Here is a 4,725-nt window from a genome sequence, read left to right on the forward strand (position 1 = left end):
ATAAAGAAAATAATTTACCTAACTTAATCAATAAAAATAATAATCAAAATACAAGAAACATAGAAGATCAGGAAGATAATGAAATTAGACCTAAATTGTAAAATACCGAAAATAGACGAATATTTAATAGGGAATTTTCTAGAATTTTTGGAAATTTTTCGAGAATTTTTCGGAGCTCGTATGGACGAGTTAACGGGGATAAAAATTTGGGTTCCGGGAAAGCCTGTTTAGGCTACCCATTTAAGTGAGGGAAAGTTTAATTTCTAAAATTCTTTTACGTTTTCTTATTTAGTTTTTTTATTTCTTTTTCCTATTTTCTTCCGCCTCCTCCCCCGCGTGCTCGACGCCCGCCCGACTCCTCCTTTGCCCTAACTGCCGCCGCGGGCGGTTTCTTCTTCCTTTTCTTTTATTTCTTTCCCCTAAGCCCCGACGCCGTGCCTTATTTCCTCTGCGCCGGATCTTTCCTCTTCCTCGCGACGCCCATCTCCACTGCCGCCAGCCGACGCGGATCACCGACCCTAGCGCCCACACCGACGCCTCTGCCCTAGCCACCTCGCGCCGCCACCACAGCCGACGCCGCCCGGAGAAGTGCCGACGGTCGCTTCCTCTGTGAAGCCGAGCCACTCTCTAGCGCCGAGTAGCATCACCGCCGACCACTGTCACCCTTGTGCGCTGACCGCCGCCTTGTTCTTTGCTTGAAGCCGACGACTACGGTTTGATCTCTCCGGCGACCATTTTTGGTTGCTGTCCTTGCTATTTCCTAGCGCCGGCAGCCAGCGTACCAGGTGCCCTAGCACCTTCTGTGTATCACAGCGACGCCACCTTTTGCCCTAATTGTGATCTGGGAGGTAAGAAATTTTGTTATGTAATTAGGATTTTTGATTTGTGATTTGTGTCTCAATCTGATCCGAGCAATGGGGAAGGTTTCCTGTAGGGCTTGCTTTGCTGTGGATTGATCTTGGTTCCAGCAGCACCTCTTTGGCTGCGGATCAATAGCAGAGATCTGTGAATTAGGGTAAGGATTAGGCGTACGTATTTGAATACTTGTTGTAGATTATGTTCCGAATTGGAGGATTTGGTTAGACGATCATGTGTATGTTGATTAGGTTTATGTGTTTTTGAAATTAAGGTTTTGCCTAATTTAGGGTTAAAGAATTTATTTATCTATTTTTAGGAATTTAGCTAAATAATCGTATATCTATTGGATTCAGGACTTTGACGCGAGACGAGTATCTCGATGTCGGATTTGGACATTCCTATTGGAGGCGGGTACTTTTGAGTTTATGTCTTTGATATGCATAGTAGTGAATTTAACAAGTAGCAAAAATTATGTTATCTTATTTGTTTCGGTTAATCACTACCCGATATATGTTATATGATTGGTTGATTTCTTGTTTTGCATCTCATGTATTCCTTACCTGCTTATACATGCTTATAGGGGTAGTGATATACCATGTTTCACCATGTTCAACACCTAGGTTTTATACCTTCTGTGTACCTTTGATTTGATTTGTTGACCTATGGTGCACTTTTATATACATATGGATTAGCTCAGGATATTTTGTGATTAGTGCCATGCACCATTTGCATGATTGCATGCTGTGCGATAGTCCGCTCCATTATTGTTGAGCACATCGCCAGTTACATGGATCTGCATACACCACCACTCATGGGTTAGTGGTCGATTCAGGCAGTGTGTGTTGCAGCAGGGACTTTGTTTGGCTCCGTTGGTCCGCTCATGGGTAGCGTGATGCAACGTGTAAGCTGGCAGGGATTCCTCCCCGTCATCGTGTACCGGGACTTGAGAGCATTGCGCTCCCCCATTTATGATTTGGGGTAGGAGGATAGGTGTACTCCGACAGCATCCCGTCCACTCGGTCACTCATCAGGAGCAATGACGACAAAGTGCACGGTTGTCACAGCCCTACCCACTCTGCCTCACTATTGTGTGTGAGATGATCGACTGGCGTCAGGGGTGACCATGATCATCGCATCATGCATGATCATTTATTGTGTTTGTGCTTCATTTATATCAGTATATTGTTTGGGCGCTATGTTTGACATGTATCTGATTTCTTTGCCACTCGGACTATTTGTCCTTATACCCAGTCCTGATTAGTTTTTCTCCTGTTTACTTCAATTGCATTTCATCCTTTTATATCAGGTAGGCATGATTAGTGCTAGATGTTATTTCCTACTTTGCATATCAATTTGCTGAGCGTTGGACTCACCCGCCTCCATTGTTATTTTTCAGGTTGATCCAGGAGAGAGCTCCAGTTGCTAGTCCCTACAGACCTCGAGGATATTATTGGTCTTTTGGTTTTCTTACATAGACTATGCTAAATTTGTTTTGTTTGATGGTATGGATATGATATGGATTTTATAATGTCGATGGATTTGGTTTGGTTTTGCTTTTACTACATGTCTGCCTAGACGGCAGAAGAGGTAAATAGATCTTATCGTCGGATTTGTGTTTTATGAGTGTAGTTGAGTAGGGTGGATTTTGAGTCTTCTTATCATTGTTTATTAAACTGCGTGGAATGTCTGTGTGTTGTATTTTATTTTCTGTTATTATTCCAGCCGCATGTGGCTGAGGTATATGGAGATGTAGAAAGTTTCAGATTGTCCGCCGTACAAGGGAGATGCTACTGAAATTTCTTCGGACAGGGACTCCTCCGGGGCGTGATATAAATCAAGTGAATCAGAAAAATCAATTGCTGACGCTAACATAAGACCATCTAGGGTAAGATCCAATTACCCATCTGACCAAATTTTGGGTGACCAAACCTTGGAGTTTGAATTCGATCATCCTATAGAAATCTAAGTCAAATAGCCTTATCTCTAAAATTGAACCCAAGACTATAGAAGAAGCCCTACTTACCTATATTGGATAATTATAATGCAAGAGGAACTAGCCTAATTTGAAAGAAACCAAGTCTAGAAACTAGTACTTAAATCAACAAATAAAACCATAATTGATACCGAGTGAGTCTTTAGGAATAAACTAGATGACAATGGAGAAATAGTAAGAAATAAAACTAAACTAGTAGCTAAGGGGTTCAGCCAAGTAGAAGGGATAGACACGCTTTTGTAACTTTTTGATTGATTAGTGATTGCCTAACGAAAGTACTTTTACATACGAGTCTTGGAATAGGAGTCGTCACAAGCTCTGAACCAAGTAAAACTTTGTGTTAGCGTTGTTTGTTTTCCTTTACTTTTAATTCTACTGTGTTTAATCGATCGTGTTTTCTGAAAAATGTGAAAAGTCACAAGTGCTATTCACCCCTCCTCTAGCGCAATGATCCTACACTATGTGGCTATTGCAGTTAGGATAAAAAGAGCCACCATGTTTGACTACACAATAGTCTAGTCAGTTAATTACTAGACTTGAAGAAAAGACTAATGATATGAGAGGTAATTAAAGGGCACCACGTGGTTAAGAAGAAGTCAATAGGCTTATTGAGGTGGTGGTCAAAGTTAATAGAAGGTAGATCCCAGACTCCATGTTGTTCCCGACTCCAGATCGTCCCCGACTCCACGCCACTTCTAGCTCCATGTTGTTCCCGACTCCATGCCACTCCCAGCTCCATGTTGTTCCCGACTTCGGATCGTCCCTGACTCCGGATCATCCTCGACTCCATGTGATCTCCATATTCGTATCATTGCTTGCGAAAGATACGGACAACGTAGCCATTTTCTCTGGAAGAGATGGGTAACATAGTCATTTATTTCAGAAAATATGGGTAACGCAAGTGTGGATCTTGGATTTTGTCCGCTCCTACAGGCATAGGTACAGTCATGCACACCTAGATTCCCAAAAACCCTAAATTATGGTTCTCCTTCTTCATTCTCCCTTGTCGAAGACTTAAGCGTTAGAGTGGCAGCGTTGGGAACCAATCCTGATGACTTACTTCTTCATTCTCCCTTGTCGAAGACTTAAGTATTAGAGTGTCGCTGTTCCTTGTTTTCAGACTTTGACCAATCCCTTCACTAGTCCTTGTTGTTCTTTGGTGATAGATGATAAAGTCAAAAATCAACGTCAACTCGCCGGTGACTCATTCATTGATGGTCTTAGGTAGGATCCGTACAAATTTATAGAGAATATAATATGTTTAGGTCTATCAACTATATACACCAAAATATATTGATGTTTTTTTTCATTTATGATTGAAAAGGATATAGAATCAAGGAAGTTAAGTATGATTAGACTCCAACTTAGAGTAAATCTATTATGTTAAATTTCATTAATGATTTCTAATCAAACTCATTAGTTAATGAAATTGTCCGAGCAACAAGAATCTTTTAGACAGAATATAATAAATAATAATTCACCTAGTTTTCATTATAACAAATCATGAGTTATTAATTAATCAATATTTAAAATTAATTACTCTTGAATCTAAATAGATGTAATAGAAAAAATTGTGAAAGAGATTTTCATATAAACCTTTCTTTATATTAATTTTGTTTGAAAAAGAAGAAAAAAAGCAACTTATGCCAATCATCTTAGAGAGGAAGGTGAGCTTCTTAAATAAGCTCGAGCATTAGCCAAAATAATTCTAAACAAGTATTCGTTAATTCATTTTTTTAAAGCTTATTCTACACCCACTTTATACTTTCTAAAATTCTAGTTTACCAAATATTTTTGGTTTTCAGTCCATTGATTTTTCTTCTTTTGACTAACATTTTTTTTTAAAACATATCAAATAACTTAGTGGCGAAGCA

At 39.8% G+C, this 4,725-nt stretch overlaps 1 long non-coding RNA gene across 1 annotated transcript; it reads left to right on the plus strand.

The window, feature by feature from the left end:
• Window positions 1-295: 295 nt before the first annotated feature.
• On the plus strand, window positions 296-1,448 carry LOC121970066. The gene is made up of 3 exons (XR_006108830.1): window positions 296-848; window positions 924-1,015; window positions 1,212-1,448. It is a non-coding gene; the product is annotated as an uncharacterized LOC121970066 (long non-coding RNA).
• The last annotated feature ends 3,277 nt before the right edge of the window (window positions 1,449-4,725 follow it).

This window comes from Zingiber officinale, chromosome 1B (assembly GCF_018446385.1).
Source record: "Zingiber officinale cultivar Zhangliang chromosome 1B, Zo_v1.1, whole genome shotgun sequence".
NCBI lineage: Eukaryota > Viridiplantae > Streptophyta > Magnoliopsida > Zingiberales > Zingiberaceae > Zingiber > Zingiber officinale.